General features: G+C 41.8%; 1 pseudogene; it reads left to right on the forward strand.

Moving 5' to 3' along the window:
* The first annotated feature begins 929 nt into the window (after positions 1-929).
* LOC118846720 lies at positions 930-10,237 on the forward strand (annotated as a pseudogene).
* The last annotated feature ends 10,364 nt before the right edge of the window (positions 10,238-20,601 follow it).

Genomic DNA, 20,601 nt, shown 5'->3' on the forward strand with positions numbered 1-20,601 from the left:
TTCCCGTCTCACTCCACATCCTGACTTTCCCTGGAGTATTTTGTCCTTTTATTATGGATAACCTATAATTATGGGAAACCCCAGGTCACTATTTCCAGCACCAAGAACTCGGATCCAATGGTGTAATGGACAGAGAGAATGGGGAAACTTGGGTTCTGATATTTCATAGATCTATGACCATGGGCAAGTCATTCAGCTTATCTAAGCTTTGTCACCCACCAAAAGGAATATATGCACCATATGTCACAGGGTGGTTGTAAGAAAAGTGCCTTGTAAATGGGAGCTGTTATTATTATGGTGCACGAGGGGACTCTAGGGAAGAGTGCTTTTCATATTTTTCCATTCTCTCTCTGAATTAGGACTGGGCTGTGGGGTAGGCCCTTTGAATAACCAACAGCTCACATTCATAAAGAGCTTTGAGGCTGACAAACCACTTTAAATTTTGTCTCTTTATATATACATATATATGATGCATACACATGCTCTCTCTCTCTCTCTCTCTCCACACACACACACGCGCGCGCACACACACACACACACACACACACACACACTTCTACTTCCAGTGCAACTTACATCTTGGGTTCCACTTAGGCAAGGGTGGGGTAGTTTGTTTGCTATCTAGTAGATTTCTCTGAATTTAGAGTTGAGTAATCAGTTGATCCCAGCTGTGTGGGTGTTTGGCCAGGAAATATTGCATATTGCTGGCAAAAAGGGAGGGAGCAGAAAGAAGGGGGACTTCAGTGGGAGGAGGGTAGGTGACAGATGCTGGAGGGGAGAAGATTCTGAGCTAGCAGGCCAATGCTCATTTCTTCTTTTAGAAGAAATGTCCTCTGGAGTGGACATGCTAGGATTGGTGGGACAGATGTGTAGTACTAGTTCCTGAATCTGTGCTGTTTGGAATCCACTCCTGTCATCCCCTGCCTGCCATGAGGGGACCATGGGTACCGGAACCTGCCACCAGAACCAGCTCTATGCTGCCGTGGGTAACACTGTTGTGTCTAGGTGAGTCTAAGCTTAATGGAACAGAAAATGGAGGTACAAAGACAAAGGGCCGACTCTAGCTCAGGCCTTGTTTAGGGGCCTAACTTAAGAGAAAAGTATAAGTGGGCAAGATGGAAAGAAGAGGGAGGGTGGGAGTGGGAAGGGGCTAAAAAGAACCAGTTCCTTAGAATCAGGACAGAGTAGACATGTTAAAGTTGCTGGACTGTCCTCTGCCAGGCATGCTGATTCTTACAGCTTGCCCTAGGCCATGTCAAATTCTTGTTTGGGTGTCCTCTCCTGACCAGGCACCTGATAGTTTTTCTTTCTCCTTCCTAATGTGGCCTTCTCTTTGAGAACCTGACACTCTCTGTGGTATAAATGGCTCACAACAACTCAGTGTTAGATATCTCCAGGATGTTTCTATTTTAATAATCGCAGTGGAATTAAATTGCTTCAGTCAAGAGGTGGTTGAAGGTGCTTCTCCCTGTGTGGCTCAAATCATGAAAGTCTGCTGTTGTTTGCTTCCTCTCCTGTGGCTAAAGCTGGCTTTCCTTGTTGAGGGAAGAGAAGTGTTTATTTGGGGACCTGGGGATTAGGGAGAATCCCAATTTCAGTAATGCAGGAACAGCAGATTGTGGGGCTTGAAGAATGAAGAGAACTGTGTTTATTTCCTTCAGATATATAGACACTGCCTGGAATGGAAGGCAGTGGTGAGGTAGGACGTGTACATAGGGCTTCCCCAAAACATGTTAACACACTTTTAAGCTCTAAGCTGTGACTCTGGATCAAAGACTCAGAGTTGGAAGAAATCTTAGTGGCCACGTGGATGCCTCTTTTTCTTCCCCCATTTTTCAGAAGAAAAAGATCAACAACAACCCAAGGCCAAAAAAGCTGAATGATTTGTCCAAGGTCACAAAGGTAGCGGAGCCATCATCCTCATCAACCTCAGGTCCTCTGACTCCAAAGCCACACCAGGCCTCTGATTTTGGGGCAAATTCCTCTTCTTTCCTCTTTTTTTTTGGTGGGGGTTGTCATCTCTAGATCAAATTTTAAGTTTAGATGAGATTTCCTACCCCACCCAGGCCAAAATCCATGCTAGAGGCTCCAGGCCTGTCCACAGTGGGTCATCGTAGATACTCCTCTACTCCCCAAATGTCATACTTGTATCTGGACAGATTCCTGGGTGTTCCCTGGCTCTATCCACACCAGGCACATTTTGGTTCACCACGACCCCTGGACATATTTCAGTAATGGGACAGAAGCAGAGAAATGTCTAGATGTGATTACGGGCAGTGCTTGGTTGTGAAAGTGAGGGAGAGCCAAGGCTAGAATAGAAGTTTAGAGCCTAAAAGGACCTGAGATGCCATCTATTCTAGTCCCATTTTATAGATGAAACGCAGGCCTTGAGAAGGTTTAATGTCTAGCCAAAGGTTCCACAGTTAGTAAACGGCAGAGCCTGCGTTCCATGAACACTTGGTAAATGAAGGGACTTTCTTGAGATCACACTGCCATGTCTCCTGACTTTCAGACCAGTTCTTCTGTCCAAGACTCTTGGATATCTGCAGTTCTGCCCATTCTTCACTTCTGTCTTTCTGTCTACATGGGGGGAAAGTTCTGATTTTCCTGCACCTTCCCTCTGTACAGTCTCTGAACATCTAAACATCCCTGGCCTTGTTCCCCTGTTCAGACAAGGATCCAATTCTGCCTTTGCACTAAGAACAAGAGCTAGCATTTAAATGGCACTTTAAAGTTTGTAAAGGGCTTTACATGGACTCATTTGATCTTCACCACAACCCCTGTGATGTAGGTGCTGTCATTGTCCCCATCTTAGAGATGAGGAAACAGAGGCAGACAGTGCTAAGAGATTTGCCCAGGATAACACAGTTAGTAAGTGTCTGAGGTCTAGTTCTCAGCTCAGATCTTCCTGCCTAGGCCCAGTGTTTTATCCACTGAACCACCTGGTTAAATCCTGACTACTGACCAATCCTATTGCAGCCCCCATAGCCTTTCCTAGTACTTAGAAGCATAACCAGTAATATGGAAATATGTTTTGCATGATTTCACATGTATAATTGATATCACATTTCTTGGAAAGGAGGGAGAGAATAGAGAACCTAAACTTTGGGGAAAAAAGAATATTACAAATAAATAAATTACAAATAAAAAACAAAGAAAAGAAAAAGCATAGTCAGATACAGCCAGTCGCCCAGAGACTCTCCTTCTTTTGTCCTTCTCCCTGTTCCTGAGCACTCTTAGATTAAATCCTACTCTCAAGAAAGGATTTAATTCAATAAACCCATTGACACTGAGGTGGGAAGAGGTTTGCATTTTGAAAGGGAACAAAACATCAAGCCCCAGCACGGTCTCTGATGGTGGCATTTCAAATGTCACTGAACAGGCAGTATATTGTTTTCTTATCTGGTTGAGGGGAGGGGAATTCCAGTGCCCCTGGAATCACTCTGATCCCAGGTGGCTCTGAGGAACACTGGGGAAAGGCTGCACAACAGGCTTCTTTGGGTCCCTCTCCTGGCTAGAGGAAGTTCCAGCTGCCTGGCCCCTGGGGCACCTGCCCTGGTCTAATCCCTGCTTTCTGGTCTCTTGCAGCTCCAGCCATCAGGAGTAAAGGTAAGTTCTGTATTCAATGTTGGCTTCTTTTTTTGTTAACCACCCTCTGCCATGCCCTTCCTGAACATTGATATCAGTATAGTATAGGACATATCAGTACAGCCAGGACAGTAGCTCCTATCCTCACTGGAGCCTTGCACCCACCTGATTAAAGGCAGAGTGAGACTTTAGTGCCAACACTGAAGCAGTTGTCGCTGAGATAACTCTCCTCTCCCAGTAACTACTACCCAAAGCTCTTTGTTCCCCTTTCTACTGCTAGAGACTCAACCCTCTTCCTCAGGAGTCTGTTCAGTCATGTCTGACTCTCCTTCTTTAGTGTGTCTCCATTTTACAGATGGGGAACTGAGGCAAATAAGGGTGAAGTGACTCACTTTCTGTCACACAGCTAGTAAGTATCTGAGCCTGGATTTCAATGCAGATCTTCCTGCTTCCAGGCCCAGTGCTCTATCCAATGTGCCACCTAGCTACTCTAGAAAGTTGTTTTTCAGTTACAAGTCACAGGAAGGATATACCCTCCAAAGAGGACTATTCTGCTTAGGTGTGTCCCCACAGTTTTCTATGTTTGAGTGAATTGTTGTTGTTTCAGTCTTGTCCACATCTTCACAACATTGGGATTTTCTTGGCAAGGGCACTGGAGTGGTTTGCCATTTCTTTCTTCAGCTCATTTTACAGATGAGGAAATTGAGGCAAACTGGGTTATGGGGCTTGCCCAGTGTCACACAGGTAGTAAATGTTTGAAATCTGATTTGACCTAAGGACTTCCTGACTTCAGGCCTGGGGCTCTATCCACTGCCCCACCTAGCTGCCCTTCTGAATTTGAGCAGTTCTTGCGTTTATATGCCATTTCTTCTGTATCCCTGGGCTTGTGTGTGTTTCACTCCCTGATCCATGGAAAGAAAAGTCTGCCATCTACTATCCATTTGACTTCATTATTTAACTGCTCCAAGCCTCAGTTTTCACATCTGTGAAATGAGCCCATTGGACTCACTAGATAATCTTTGTGATCCCTTTCAGCTCTAAATCTTATGATTTAGGATCAAATGACAGAATGTGTGTAAAATGCTTAGCACAGTACTTGGCACACAGTAGGCACTTAACAAATGTTTGTTTTTCCATCCCCACTCCCCATGGCTTGTCTGGATTTTGTGTGTCTGTGGTTGCTCTGAGGTTTGTCAACATCGTTAATGGGTCATGGATGACAGCTGGGAGGGGTCATCTAGTCCAACTTCCTCATTTTCCAGGTGAGGAAACTGAGTGCAAGAAAGGTTAACTGAGTAGCCCAAGGTCACAAACTAGTAAGTAGATAAACCAGAATTTGAACACAAGATCCTTGAATGCAAAGCCAGCATTCTTTCTCCTGCCCCAAGTGATCTCTAAATGTCTGTGTCTGTGCTGTGTGGGTCATGTCAAATCAAGTCAGCAAGTATTAATTATGTGTGTGTGACATCACAGAAACTAATGATTGTTGGGGATACAAGAAAGGCACAAACAATCCCTTCTCTCAAGGAGCTCACAGTCTGTGGGTGCTGCTGCCGACACCATGTTGTGTATATGCATTGTGCATTGTACATGTGTCTGTATCTATTATACTTAGATCTTGGGTCTGGGTATTATGTCAGCTGAGAGGGTTGGAGGAGGAGGTATTGTGGGCAGAGATTCAGATGCTCTGAGGACGCTGGCAGCTAGTAGGGTCTGGGGTGCCTGACCTTGGAATGTGACTCTCTCCTTCTTGCAGGAAGAATATTTCTTCTGTAACTGGATTCCACTCCTTCCCACAGAGCCATACTGACTGTAGAGACTTTCAGGGTTTCGTCTAGATTTTGGAGATTGAACTTACAGATCATTCACTCTTATTTCCCTGAGATGGGTTCTCTTTGAGCAGAAGATGATGACTGTTGTTGTATTTGTTAGTTTTTACCAATCAAAAGGTTCCTAGGGGATCTTTAGGGAACTGTCCATGCTTCTGGAAAGACCCTATTGGCTTCATGACTCAGTGTGGCATCACGTGGTGAGGAAAACTGCCACCAGTAGTTGACCCCACTCTGACTTTTTGTCCACTCCACACCCTCTAAACACCCAGTGTGTGCTCCATTCTATTCTCTGTGCCTGTCACTGGTGTCCTCCCCTCAGATCTAGGATTGATGCCTCCTCGGAGGCTCCTTTTCTTCATTCCCATCTCCTCTCTACCCTCATTAGGTCCCCCAAGGGCAGTACTGACCCTGGAACCCCCATGGTTCAATGTGCTCCAAGGGGACAATGTGACTTTGACTTGTGAAGGGTTCCAGTCCCCTGGACAGGGTTCCATTGAATGGTTCCACAATGGGTCAGCTATCCCCATCCACCAGGACTCCTACTTCATCCCTGCTGTCAACGTGGAGAATAGTGGGGAATACCAGTGCCGGACACAACACGGTGATCTCAGCAACTCTGTGAAACTACAGGTATCTAATGGTAAGTGAAGGGTAAGGAGCCTCCAGTAAGTGGAGGGGGAGGAGAATGCTTGAAATCTGCTTACAATACAGCCTGGAAAGGGACACGTCCTGGTAGAACTAATGTCAAGGTGGATGGATGGGAGAGCTCCTGAGAAATCACAGCTTAGTTTAATTCTCCTTTTCACTATTGCCCTTACTGAGGTTTGAGTTTTGCTTCTCTTTTTCCAAAAATTAATTAATTTGCTTTTAGTTTTCAGCATTCACTTCCCCAAGATTTTGAGTTCCAAATTTTTTCCCCATCTCTCCCCTCCCCCCACTCCAAGATGTTGTGCATTTTGTTTATCCCTTCCCCCAACTTGCCCTCCCTTCTATCACCCCCTCCCTCTTCCCTTATCCCTTTCCCTTCTATTTTCCTGTAGAGCAAGATCGATTTCTATATTCCATTGCCTGTATACGTTGTTTCCCGCTTGCATGTAAAAAGAATTTTAATAGTAGTTTTTTAAAACTTTGAGTTCCAATTCTCTCTCTCCCTCCCTCCCCACCTACCTCTATTGAGAAGGTAAGCAATTAGATATAGGTTATACATGTGTAGTCATGCAAACACTTCCATAACAGTCATGTTGTGAAAGATTAACTATATTTCCCTCCATCCTATCCCCACCCCCATTTATCTATTCTCTCCTTTGACCCTGTCTCTCCTTAAAATATTTGCTTCTGATTACCCCCCTCTTCCCTTTTACCCTTCCTTCTATCATCCTCCCTCTCTTATTCTGTTCCCCCCTACTTTCCTGTAAGGTAAGATCGATTTTCATACCAATTGAGTCTGTATGTTATTCCGTCCTTAAGTCAAATCCAATGGGAATTAGGTTCACTCATTCCCTCTCACCTGCCCCCTCTTCCCCTCCATTGTAAAGCTTTTTCTTGCCATTTTTGCATGAGATAATTTATCCCATTACACCTCTACCTTTCTCCTTCTCCCAGTACATTCCTTTCTCCCCCCCTTAATTTTATTTTTTAGATATCATCCCTTTATAGTCAACTTACCTCGTTCTCTGTGTGTGCATCTATATCTATATTTACTCCAGCTATCCTAATACTAAGAAAGGTCTCATGAGTTACAATATCATCTTTCCATGTAGGAATGTAGACAGTTCAACTTCAGTAAATCCCTTGTGATTTGTCTTTCCTGTTTACCTTTTCATGCTTATCTGATTCTTGTATTTGAAAGTCAAATTTTCTCTTCAGCTCTGGACTTTTCATCAAGAATGCCTGAAAGTCCTCTATTCATTGAATACCCATCCCTCCCCCAAAGTATTATACTCAGTTTTGTTTGGCAGGTAATTCTTCCTTTAATCCTTCCTCATTTGACCTCTAGAATACCATATTCTAAGCCTCTGGTCCTTAATGTAGATGCTGCTGAATTTTGTGTTATCCTGATTGTGTTTCCATAATACTTGAATTGTTTCTTTCTGGCTAATTGCAATATTTTCTCCTTGACCAGGGAACTCTGGAATTTGGTTACAATGTTCCCAGGAGATTTCTTTTTGGGATCTCTTTCAAGAGGTGACTGCTGGATTCTTTCAATTTCCATTTGACCCTCTGGTTCTATAATCTCAAGGCAGTTTTCCTTGATAATTTCTTGAAGGATGATGTCTTGGCTCTTTTTTTGACCCATAGCTTTCAGGTAGCTGAACAATTTTTAAATTATCTCTCCTTGATCTATTTTCTAGGTCAGTTGTTTTTGCAGTGAGATATTTCACACTGTCTTCCATCTTTTCAATCTTTTGCTTTTGTTTTCTAACTTATTGATTCTCACCAAGTCATTAGCTTCCATTTGCTGCATTCTAATTTTTAAGGAATTATTTTCTTCAGTGAACTTTTGGGACCCTCTTTTTCCATTTGGCCAATTCTGTTTTTTAAGACATTCTTCTCCTCATTGGCTTTTTGGAGCTCTTATGCCATTTGGGTTAGTCTATTTTTAAGGTGTTATTTTCTCCAGCATTTTTGGGTCTCCTTAGCAAGTTGTTGGCACATTTATCATGATTTTCTTGCATTACTCTCATTTCTCTTCCCAATTTTTCGTCTGCTTCCTATTTTGAGCTTTTCCATGGCCAGCAACCAGTTCATATTTTTTCTCGGAGGCTTTGGATGTAAGTGCTTTGACTTTGTTGTCTTCTTCTGGTTATATGTTTCATCTTCCTTGTCACTAAAGTAACATTCTATAGTCTGATTTTTCCCTATTGTTTGCTCATTTTCCCAACCAATTACTTGACTTTTTAGATCTTTGTTAAGGTAGGACCCTGCTTCCAGTGTGGAGGGTGTACTGTCCCAAGTTTCAGGGTTTTTGTGTAGCTGTTTTCAGAGGTATCCCTAGGGACCTGTAAATTTTTTAGCTCTTCCAAGGTGGTATGTCCTCTATGGCCTGTGCTCTGGTCTGTGATGACCAAAAGCACTTGAAGAGCGCTTTGTGAAGAGGATATGCTCTCCACTACCTCCACAAGCTCCTCCTCACCCCAGGACCACCACCCAGGTCTTTAACCTAGATCCAAGCATGGGCAAAGCAAGAGAATCAGCACCAACAAAGAGATCCCTGCAACCCCTCTCTGATCACGTGCTGCATCGCCCCACCATCTATGAACAGAGAACTCCTGAAGCAGCCACTACTGCTGCTTCCACTGCTCTAGGGCTGGGGCCAGACCTTGCTCTTCTTTCATCCAGGTCTGACAGACCTTTCCTCCTTGATCTTGTAAATTATCTTTGGCTTTTGTGGTTGAGAAGTCTGGAAATCACCACAGATGCCAGTGATTCAGTGCCCTGGGGCCTGCTCCAGGTTTGCTAGGGCCCCATCTGTGCCAGCCTGGCCTGTTGATCTGTGCTCCTTGCCCAGCTGGGTGCAATAGACTATTTCCAGGTTGTCTTGGCCTAGAAATTTGTTTCACTCTGTCTTTTTGTCCACACAAGAATTTGTTTAGGGTCATTTTTACAGGTGTTTGGAGGGATTTGGGGAGAGCTCAAGCAAGTCCCTCCTTTTACTCCACCATCTTGGCTTGCCCTTTTGCTTGGCTTATTCAAAGTTTCTCTCATGGATTCTTTCTATTTTCACTGCTCATTCTGCCAGGAAACTTCCAGAACTCCCTCCCAAGTGACCAAGAGACTAGGGACCTGCATTTATCAGTCAATAAATATTTATTAAAAGCCTAATATAAGCACTGAAAATGCATGTACAGATGATGAAAACATCCCTGGTCACAAAGAACTTACATTCTAATAGGGCAGATAACAAGTATATGTAAAAAATCTGTATATATACATATATACACATGCATATATATACATATATGTATACACACATATATGCATCTATATGTGTATGTATATGTACATATATACACATCTATTATATGCATAATATATAGACATACAACATATATATATATATACACATATAAGATACATAAATTAATGACAATTTTGGAAGGAGTTCTGCTTGCAGTTGAGAGGACAAGGAAAGGCTTCATGCAGAAGATCTTATAGGAAGAGAGGTGACTGAAGGAGATGTTGCAGAGTGCTTAGAGCTTGGTCAGGCATCGATGATGCCAGGGTCATTCACTTCATCCTGGGCCATTGCCAGTCATCCTAACTTTGTATTGTCACTGGACTTTGATGACACTGGCACAGAGAGTGAGGCTGACAACTTCGCGCAACTCTAACTCTCTAAATTCAAGTCACCCCCTGAGTCAAGGTATCACCCTATGCTGTCATTGGACCTCTTTGAAAACAAAGGACAAACAACAACATGTGAGCAGATTCTAGTAAGTGGCACATCCTCCAGCCAGTTCAGTAACCGGAATTATTGTTCAGAATCAGGGTCTGCTTTTCTTTGTCTTTGGAGATGGCAGGAAGTCTTAGATGTCCCAAGGCTCTAGGGCAAGCTGAAATGTTTCTAATGTTGTGTTCAGATTCGCTATTACTCCAAGCAGAGAGATTAGAATTCATAGAAGGTGACACTATGATCCTGAGGTGCCACAGTCGGAAGAGCAAACCACTGCACAAAGTCACATACTACACAATGACAAGCCTTAAGTTTCACAATCAGACCTTTCAATCATATTGTCCATCAAGTGAGCCGTACTCACAGTGGATCATACTACTGTCAAGCGAACATAGGGAATACTACCCACACATCCACGCTGTGATTATCACGGTCCACGGTAAGGAGACTAGCTAAGGCCACTTGAGGGAAGAGACAGACACCTTAGAACTGAGATCATATGGTGCTTATGGGGTGGACAAGGAAATGCTAGAACGAAAGAAGAGGAATAATTGACATTTAGGTAGCATTTTTAGGTTTCTGACGCATTAATTGATCTCCACAAAAAACCCAATCACAGGCATTACTATTACTATTATTATTACTATTATTATTATTATTATTATTTTAGAGGTATCAAATTGAGACTCAGAGAGATGGGACCTCTCCATGATAACATCCTAGCAGCAGGACCTGAATGTGGGTCTTCCTTATTCCAAGGTCCATCACCCTATACGCTATGTCATACCACCTTTCTCAGTAATTCCAGTTGAGGCAAAGAGCCATGGAGAGTCATGGCAGTCCCACTATGTGGCGATCAAGTCAGATGGCTGGGGGTTTTAGCAGTCCTAGCCAGAGGTCAGTTCCTCTATGCTCACCTCCTTTGGAGACCACAGCTCCAAGTGATGAGCTTTAAGAAATAGCTTTACAATGACTCTTGAGATTGACCCCGATATCAAAGGAACTCCCTAAGTAGGGGGAGACAATCATCCACATATAAAATTTATAAAAGCAGTCCTAGAACCCACAATCCATCTGTACCATCTCCAGGGGCATCTCCCTCAGGACTAGTTCTGTATCCAGGTAGAGACTGTATAAGACTGTGCAAATGGACTCTTCTGTAAGAGAGGCCTGAGGAGTGTTCTTTTCTTCAGACTCTGGGGGTCCTCTACAAGGTTATGAGTGAAGGCCCCATCAATAGAGTGAAGGATCCTGGAATAAATCAACAAAAAATATACAAGTACTTGTTAAGTGTCACATCCTGTACTATGTTAGCCTCTGTGGATGCAAAGAATGAAAAAAATAGTCTCTGACTTTAAGGAGGTGACAATCTACTGAGGGAGATATCATCCAAGCAACTCTGTATAATCAAGATATATAGCACCAGTTGGAGCTCATCTTGGAGGAAAGGTAGTAGAATTAAGGGGGACTGGGGAAGGCTTCTTGCCGAAGGTGGGATTGGAGCTGAAACTAAAAGAAGCCTAGAAAACCAGGAAGCTGAGACTAGAAGCATGCTTGGCTACTAAAGATAAGTGAGGAGTAACTGGGAAGCCTGGGGTGACTGATTTAGCAATAATGGATGGTAAGAGGAATAGAGGTAGGGAAGAGAAGTGCTGTTTATCTTGAGATCTCTTTCTCCCGAGGGCAGAAGTGAACATGACTTCCATGAACCTGGTTATAATAACATTGGTCCTGCTGATTGTGATTGTTATAATTTCTGCTGCTGCCCTGTGTTTCTCCAAGAAAATCTAAGAACCAGGTATGTGGTTCCCCTTGGTTTCTTATATAATGTGCTCTCTTCTTGGCCCAGATCCCAACCTTGGACTTCCTCAGACCCTGGATCAGGACCATTGTTTCACTGGCCTAGGGAATCCTTAGTCATACACATACGTATAACTACAAGATTCTTTAACACAGCAGGGGAGTTCTTTTGTTCCACAGATACTGGAGTCAGGAGCTTGGGGATGGTCCTTTACAAATCTAATATATAAAAAGTATCACAATTTATCACATGAAAAACCTAACTTGATGGAGAAAAAAATATATGATCAGAGAAATAGTAAGTAACAGCTATAAATATAGTCTCTTAGACACATTAATCTAGACTGAGTGACCTCTGAGACACACCCCCAACTATTCCACTTAGTTATCAGCTTTCTTGTCTCTTTGGAGAATCCTCTAGACTTAGTAATGATCATTCCTTTTCCTTGGGCTGGAATTATCCCAACTGTATTCATCAATGGTGCCCTTAGTCAGACAGGCTGTGGGGGAGGGTGTGGAATGGGGAAAGCAAAGTTTGAGATTCATAGGATCACAGATTAAGAGAATGAAGAGATCTAACAAAGTCTCCTGACTTTACGATGAGGCAATGTGGGCCTAGAAAAGTTAAGCAGCTTCTCTAGCATCACAAATAGAAAGGGGCAGAGATAGAACTACAGTAGTCCTCTACTTCTAACTGGACTCTTTACACACACTTGGCTGCCTTTCTTTCTCCCCATGCTTCCAACCAGATTTCCCGAATAACCTGAGTGCTAGATGCAGGGCCTCCATGCTTTGGAGATGAACTCTCCAGGAAAGTGGGAGTCTTAATCTCTCCTGGCAGTGGGATGGGGGAGGGATGGAAGGTGGTAGTGGCTCAGCCCTGTTGGGTCTTGGACACAGACGTCTCTCCATATGAGGTGAGGATTGGTGCTTCCACACCTGACCATCACCTCTCCTGACTTGAGATCTGGAGTACAGAAATGCCAAGTTCTTTGTGCTTGTTTACCTCCCATTGTCTCAGAAAGTATCACACTGAGTGGTATGTGATGGCATTAAGTGGGTGTCTGTTTCTCCTTAATCAAACGCTTTTCCCTGTCCTTGGTCCTGAGATTCATGACTCTATCCCATTGTCTCATTAGCCTTATATGTGCCCTGCCTTAGCTCTCCCAAACAATCCTAAACACAGGGAACAAGGAGAGAATCTCCCAGAAGAACCAAATGAGTATAGGTAGCCCTGTCATTAACTGCCCCAGTGTGTGGTGGGACACACATACACCTTGCCCTTTTTGGTACTGCAAGGTGAACTGGAGGTTGAAGAAAAGGAGGCTTATTGAAGCTCAACAGAGCTGCAAGGAGGGCAGAAGCTCAGCTCTCATGGTCAGCTCTGTATAGCTAGGACAACATTGGAGTTGGGCAAAAGTGAGGATATTACATGGCAAAGCCTACACAACCAGGAGTTCAGGACAGTGCTTCTCAAGAAGGGGAGTAAGTGGTATCTAGGATTAGTATGGGACTCTCAGGAGCACTGTGAGGCTTGTTGTGAGGAGAAGGCAGATAGTTATATAAGTTATATAAGTTAATCCTCACAGTAACCATGTGGGTTAAATAGTTTTTAAAATTTATATTTAAAAAAGAGCCTAGATACCATCTTTCAGGAAATTATCAAGGAGAACTGCCCTGATATTCTAGAGCCACAGGGCAAAATAGAAACTGAAAGAATCCATCGATCACCTCCTCATATAGATCCCAAAAAGAAATCTCCTAGGAATATTGTTGCCAAATTCCAGAGCTCCCAGATCAAGGAGAAAATACTGCAAGCAGCCAGAAAGAAACAATTTGAGTATTGTGGAAACCCAATCAGAATAACCCAAGATCTGGCAGCTTCTATATTAAGAGATCGAAGGGCTTGGAATGCGATATTCCGGAGGTCAGTGGAGCTAGGATTAAAACCTAGAATCACCTACCCAGCAAAACTGAGTATCATGTTCCAAGGCAAAATATGGATTTCAATAAAATAGAGGACTTTCAAGCTTTCTCAGTGAAAAGACCAGAACTGAATAGAAAATTTGACTTTCAAACACAAGAATCAAGAGAAGCATGAAAAGGTAATCAAGAAACGGAAATTGCAAGGGACTTACTAAAGTTGAACTGTTTTGTTTACATTCCTACATGGAAAGATGATGTGTATGATTCATGAGACCTCATTATTACGGTAGTTGAAGGGAATATGCATATATGTATATATGTTTATATAAGTGAATGTGTATGTATGTATATATGTGTATGTGTATGTATGTATACATCTATGTGTATATGTATGTATGTGTATGTATGTATATATATATATGTGTTTATATATATATGTAAAAGAGAGAGAGCAGACACAGGGTGAGTTGAAGATGAAGGGAAGATATCTAAAAGAAATAAAATGAAATTAAGGGATGAGAGAGTAACATACTGAGAGAGGGAGATAGGGAGAGATAGAATGGGGTGGATTATCTCGCATAAAGGTGGCAAGAGGAAGCAGTTCTATGGGAGGAGGGGAGAGGGCAGGTGAGGGGGGAATGAGTGAACCTTGCTCTCATCAGATTTGGCCTGAGGGGGAATACCATACATACTCAGTTGGGTATCTTACCCCACAGGAAAGAAGAGGGAGGAAGATAAAAAAAAAAAAAGTAAAAGGCAGGGGGATGATGGAGGGGAGGGCAGATGGGGGTGGAGGTAATCAAAACAAACACTTTGGAAAGGGGACAGGGTCAAGGGAGAAAATTCAATAAAGCGGGATGGGTTGGGAAGGAGCAAAATGTAGCAAGCCTTTCACAACATGAGTATTGTGGAAGGGTTATACATAATAATACATGTGTGGCCTAGGTTGAATTGCTCAACTTCTTAGGGAGGGTGGGTGGGAAGGGAAGAGGGAAGAGAATTTGGAACTCAAAGTTTTAAAATCAGATGTTCAAAAACAAAAAAAGTTTTTGTATGCAACTAAAAAATAAGATACACAGGCAATGGGGCATAGAAATTTATCTTGCCCTACAAGAAAGGAAGGGAAAAGGGGATGAGAGGGGAGAGGGGAGATAGAGGGGAGGGCTGACTGGGGAACAGGGCAACCAGAATATAAGCCATCTTGGAGTGGGGGGGAAGGTAGAAATGGGGAGAAAATTTGTAATTCAAAATGTTGTGAAAATCAATGCTGAAAACCAAATATGTTAAATAAATAAATTGCATTTAAAAAAAAAAGAGAAAAAGAAAAATAGAACTCTTGAAACAAATGTGCATAGTTAAGCCATGTCCAAAAAGTCATATCTGATTCCTTATATTGAGTCCCTCCATCACCTCTCCTCAGAAGGGGAGGACCATTCTTTATCACCAGTCTTTTGGAATCATGGCTGGTTATTGGGATGATCAGAGTTCTTAAGTCTTTCAAAGTTCTTTGTCTTTATGATGTCATTATAGAATAAATTGTTCTCCTGGTTCTTCTTAAAAAAAATTTTTTTTAATTTCTATTTTATTTTTATTTATTATATATATATTATATTACAATTCCTATATTATGTATTATATTACTTATTATAAAATGCCTTTACTCTATTGTTTATTATCCTCATCTCCCAGATGAAGTAACTGATATTCAAAAGGATCATATGATTTGCCCAAGATCATGAAATCACAGGATCAGAGATCATTTAGTCCAATCCCCTCATTTTACAGATGTGGAAACCGTGGCCCATAGAAGTTAAGTGACTTGCTGAAAAGCACATGGTGGCAGAACTCTGCTTTGACTCCAAATCAAGCCTTCTCGCCAGTACACTATGCAGATCTAAGTGATAGAAGCGGTATTCAAATCCAGATCTTCTGGGTTCAAATCCAGTGTCCATTGGTAGAAGACAAAGATGTTCAGCTAAGGAGGGTGAGGAGTCAGGGCTCTGGAGTGGAGGTGTGTGGCCGACCCAGCAGCAGCTGTGGGGCCAGGAGGTAGGGCTAGTTCAGGGAAGGAATCTGGCCACCTTGCACTTGGCTTGCAGAAAGGGCCTGAGGAAGGGCAAGCTTGGATTTTTTTTTTATAGATGATGGGTTGTACTTTTTAGCTTCTCTCTTATGTATACAAACAGCAACAGTATCTCTAGAACTTTATAAATGCTTTAATGTAACAATGCTTGGGGCTGACAACTTTTCTTTACTTTCACAGCCAACACTCCTGATGAGACAGGAAAGACTAAAGGAACTGCGGCGCCTCAGCTCCTTCCCGGCACACTCCACCCCTTCCTCTTTTCCCCTTTCTTACTTAACTCCTATGTTTCTCTCTTGCTCCATCTGTTCTGCTCTACACATCCCACCTCCCCAGGTATTCCTCATCTCCCTGTTTTCTCTAGGTGGAGATTTCAGTGTCTTATTCATCTGTAAAGTACAGAAGTGTCAAGATATTAGGAGATACCTGAGAAGCAAGTGGTATCCTAAGCTGGAGTTAACAACAATCCTTTGTGCTCAGCCTCTGGATGATGTCACTCTCTGGCAAAATCATATAATTATTGCATTGCTTTCACCAGCGTCAGATGTTCTCAGAGCTCGGACAAGTTTTAGTCATGAAGCCTCACTATGAATCAAACTCGTCATGTTGTTGTGGTTACCCCTCTTTGTCTGGGTTACAGCTCACTGCACAGCCACTGGTATAAGTGTTGAGATTTGGCCACACCAAAGCGGGTCCCCCAATAGGGACGGGGGCCGGGGCACTTGTGTCCTTGCTTGTAAGCTGTTTTCCTCACTTTAAAATAAAACTTCTGTTTGATTCCTAACTCTCTTGTCTCTGGTGTGCTCTGTTCAGCTCTGGCCACTCTCAAGTTAGAAGTTGATTCCATGCAGTTAACACAGGTAATCCTGAGGAAGAAGTATCAGGACACTCAACTTATCAGAATCACCCCTAGTGGTGACCACCTCTAACTCTCCCTCAGTGGCCTTAACCTGCTTGTTCCCACAAGCACCAGGTTGAGGGATCTGGTGGACCTAAGGCTAGAGACCAGCAGCTTCCTGAGTCAACTTTGCCATTCCAGGAAAATGGATTTGAAAATCTCTTTTGCAGTTGTCTGTGTGAATCCTAAACTGCTTTTAAGGACTTGGAGGCAATTGACTGTCAGTGTTTACACTGCCTGTCTCTGCTGCCAGCATCTACCCAACCCAAATGACTCCATGTCCTGAATCACTCTTGCACAGTACTCTGGACAATCCCAATTCTCTCGGTCCCTTTAGGGCAACTGCTCTGCCCCCCTGACACTGCTCTATCCCTAGGGCAGGCCTTGGCTGTAGAGGCAGTTTTTTCCTTCCATAGGTGTTGGGGTGGGGCAGGAGGTAGCTGAGCATGGTTCCCCTTAGGTCAGGATGATCTACAGGAGATGAAATAGGGTGTCGCTGTGCCCCCAATCTCCCGTCCCACCTCTAAATAGTCCCTGGTTTGTGTTGAGATGGAAAGTCCTGGGACAGAAGACAGTGGGCCTCAGGCACCTGTTTTGTCACAGCCTGCTTTTGAAAAGTCTGGTGCTTTATGGAAACCTCTCTGGTTTTTACATTAGTCTTCTTTGTCTGTGCTCCCCTTTGAAGCATTGTAAACAACCATGTTGCTAGCAGCTGCTGTGGAGGTGAAAGAAACGACAAGGCCAAAAACAAGAGCACACAGGAGGGTTGCTAGCACAGGGTTTTTGATCTGCTTTTCTAAGGAAAGAAACTTTAAGGGGTTAATAATCTCACTTTAATTAAACATACATATATCATTCCCTTAGTTCAGGGGGAAAATTCAGCATCGTGAAATTCAGAGAAAACACAAACAGAAATTACAAGGACAAATCATATACACGGAGGAAATAATGCTGAGAAATCAAGAGACAGGCTTCTCTCTGTCTGACCAGGATATTACATACATAGTTACCAGCGAGAGGGGCACCAATATCTAGATTTTCAAAGCTGGGGGCAGGGGGCTCCTATGGCTACCCAGAGTTTCATCTGGCCAAATCACCAGCACTCTTCCCATGAGTGTATCCCCAAAAATAAAATGCCAACCTCACAGCTCGTATACCCTGTTCAGGGCCCTGAGGGCTCAGTGGGTACTTAGCAAAAGGGATGTGGGAAGATCTTTAATCACTAGTCCCACATCATATGCAATTTTTCCAATCAATGACTCTTGATTCAAACAAAGGCACCCCATTGCCACAGTGATGAGAAGCACTCCAAAACCAAAGACCTCACTTTGCTTGTCATTACATTTGAAAGGCAAGACTCATCAAAGGTATTTGATTACCTCAGTGCTGAGAAGCACTCCAAAACAAGAAACAAAAAGGTACTACTTTACCTGCTTGATTCAAAGAAAGGCAAGGGTCAGGGAACGTAACTTCTAATCACTCCTTTCTAGACATGCATTGTTCCCTTGGGAGGTGGGCATCTCAGTGCTGCTGGGACCCAATCTCTTTGCTCAGGGCAGGTGATGTGGGTTAGGGGAGGCACCTCAAAGGCATCCTGGGATGAGAGGCGGCATGGTGCTGGAGAAGGAATCCTGGAGCTGGATCTAAACAGTGCCTCTTCTGCTTACTAGTAATATGATGATGGGTAAATCAACTCAGCTGGGGCCTCAGGTTACCCATCTGCCAGAAGAGAGGCTTTTACCAGATGATCTCAATTCAATTCCATCATGCTCATTAAGCATTTGTGTCTCTCTGGCACTTGTCTATCAGGAGGCTATTATCTCTGGCTTCCTATACAAGGACAGCACTTCTTTCATTCTCCCACTCATTTCTTCAGTCTTTTCACTGGGTGAAGTTAGGGATACATTCTGTTTCCTCAGAACGCATGTTTAATTAGTGAAAATGATTTTATTAAGCCTTTTATTCCTATGCTTTCTAGAATTTTTAATAAGAATGGATGCAAGATTTTGTTAAAATTCTTTTCTGCCTCTGTTCATATAATCATATTATTGTTCTTATGTGTATTATGTGATTTGTTATATTTATAGCATTCCTTACATTGAACCAACCTATTTATGTTAAAAAATTCAGTCTAGTCATAGTATACAATCTTTTTTGATATGTTATTGCAGTCTGCTTGCTGTATTTTATTTTAAATATTTCCATCAGGGTTCCTTAGGAATATTTCTCTGTAGTTTTCTTTCTCTTTTTTGCCTTTCCCTGATTTAAGTATCAAGACCATATTTGTGCCATTGAAAGAGACAGAAAGGGTGTCTTGTTTTGTCATTACTGCGAACAGTTTGTGGAATATTGGAATTTATTATTCTTTGAATATTTGATAGGATTCACTTATAAATCAATCAGGCCTTAGAGTTTTTTCTTTGGTAGTTCATAGGTTTTTCAATTTATTTTTTCTGATATTGCTATTTAAATAGCCTATATTAATCTGTATACTTTGTATTTTGAAAGTATTCATCCATGTCCTCTAAGTTATCAGTTTTGTTCACATATAATACATTCTCAAATTCTTTATAGTTTGTCTAATTATTTTTTGTTTTTTTAATTTAGTATTTTATTTTTCCCCCTTGACATGTAAAAACAATTTTTTGTATTTGTTTTTAAACCTTTGAGTTCCAAATTCTTTTCCTTCCTACCTTTCCACAACAGACATTGGAATGCAAACAATTAGATAAAAGTTATATGTATAGTCATGCAAAACATATCCATAATAGTCATGTCATGAAAGAAAACATAGACAAAAAACTTCAAGAAAAATAAAATTTAAAAAGATATGTTTCAATCCGTATTTAGACACCATCAGTTCTACCTCTTGTGATGGGTAGCATTTTTCGTTATAAGTCCTTCCGAGTTGTCTTGGTTCATTGTATTGCTGAGAAGAGCTAAGTTTCACAGATCATCATCTTACCATATTGTTGTTACTTTGTACATAGTACATTTCCTTTTGCATTAGCCCATGCAAGTCTTTCCAGGTTTTTCTGAGAGTATCCTGCTTATCATTTGTTATACTACAATAGTGTTCCATCATAATCACATACCACAGCTTGTTCAGCTGTGATTCCCCAATTGATGGGTACCCCCTAAATTTCCAATCTTTTGCCTCAGAAAAAGATCTGCTATAAATGTTTTTGTACATATAGGTCCTTTTGCTTTTTGTTTTTAATCTATTTTGGGATACAGACCTAGTAGTGATATTGCTAGCTCAAAGGGTATGCATGGTTTTATTCCCCTTTGGGCAAACATAGTTGAAACAGTAAGGTAATAAATCTAATCGCTATTACAATAGTTCAAAATTGCTCTACAGAATGGTTGAAGCAGCTCACAACTCCACCAACAGTGCATTAATGTCTCATTAATATGCCTTCCAAAATTTGTCGTTTACCTTTTCAGTCCTATTAGCCAAGCTTATATTCTATAATCATTTGAATGGTAAAATAGTTTTTCATAATTTTCTGTAGTTCCTCTTCAATCATTGTGGCTTTTTTTTTTCATTTTTCATACAAATAATTTGGCTTTCCTCTTTTTTTTAGAGTCAGATTCGCTAATTATTTAATATGGTTTTCTTACTCAAAAAATGAATTCTAGCTTTATTAGTTAGTTCAATGGTCTTTTTGCTTTCAGTTTTACTAATCTCTTCTATAATTTGAGAATTTCTACTTTGTTGCCTGAATGGGGATTGTTCAAGATTATTGGGTTTGGGGGTTTTTTTGTTACATGCCCTTTCATTAATTTGCTCTTTCTCTTTTGTTGATTAAAAGCACTTAGAGATACAAATTTTCTTCTACTACTACTTTGGCTGCATCCTATAAGCTTTTGGTGTGCTGTCTCATTATTATCATTTTTAATGAAATTTTCTCTCATTTCTATCATTTTTCTTTGGCCTACTGATTCTTTAGAATTAAGCTATTTAGTTTTGAATTACTTTTTTTCCTCAAGGTCCCTTTATTGAAAATAATTTTTATTGCATTATTATCAGTAAATTGTGTATTTAGTATTTCTGCTTTTCTACATGTTTGGTGAAGTT

This window comes from Trichosurus vulpecula, chromosome 4 (assembly GCF_011100635.1).
Source record: "Trichosurus vulpecula isolate mTriVul1 chromosome 4, mTriVul1.pri, whole genome shotgun sequence".
NCBI lineage: Eukaryota > Metazoa > Chordata > Mammalia > Diprotodontia > Phalangeridae > Trichosurus > Trichosurus vulpecula.